Below are 873 nucleotides of genomic sequence, written 5' to 3'. Positions count from 1 at the left end.
AAGCAAAGTCAAGGTTATCAAAACCCCCGCAAACTTATCTGCACAAAGCGCCTTCCACTTCCACGCCAAGAGAGGTTTTGGTGGGAGTTAACCCGAAAGAAAGATTGTACTGGGTTGGATTTGTAATTGGGGCGGAAATAAAGAATCAAAGGAAAACCGGTAAAGGTCTTCGTTCGCTTCAGGTGCCAAATTTAAAATGGGTGCGTGGAGAAAGAGGTGGTTTCCCGGATTTTTTTATTTTTTTTTTGCGTTTTAAAAGGCATTTCGCGTTGTTTGCGGTGTCCTGGAACGGTCAGACCCAATTTGGGGCGGATTTTGTTTGCTTCTGTTTCTGTTGCTTCCCTTTCAAATCTTGTAGAGCTCCAAGTTTTCGTTTTTAGGTCGTGCTGAAGGTAAGAGACCTTTCTCCTGTAATTTAAGCGTTTGGGTTGGAGATAGTCTTTCCAAGGGGCTTTCCAGGGCTTGGTGGCATTCAAGGTTTTCTGCAAACGCCAAAGTGGGTCCACGCCACACCAGCGCGATTTTGAAGGTGCCTTTGGCTAATTCAAATGTATATTTTATTTTATTTTATTCCTGTATTCCTTTGAATTTCCCGAACCTGGGCTGAATGCAGTGCCGAGGAGGTTGCTACAATCGCAGGGATCCGCTTTGGGGTTGGATTTTTTTTTTTTTTTTACAGTTTAGGCAGAAACAGTGACCGGCTGCTGGTGCCAGGATTTTCTCATGACCAAATTCAAAGCCCAAGTATTTGCTGTGTTTATTTATGTACGTGTGAAATACGTTTGCCTTTGCAAAGTGTGTGTGTGCGTATCTATACGGGTGTGCAGAGCGAGGAGAGTGTATATGGGATTACAATTACCTCCGAATTTACCT

The sequence above is a fragment of the Cariama cristata genome, unplaced genomic scaffold, assembly GCF_000690535.1.
Source record: "Cariama cristata isolate BGI_N322 unplaced genomic scaffold, ASM69053v1 scaffold31071, whole genome shotgun sequence".
NCBI lineage: Eukaryota > Metazoa > Chordata > Aves > Cariamiformes > Cariamidae > Cariama > Cariama cristata.
The sequence above is the reverse complement of the archived record's forward strand: the minus strand, read 5'-3'. Positions refer to the sequence as shown.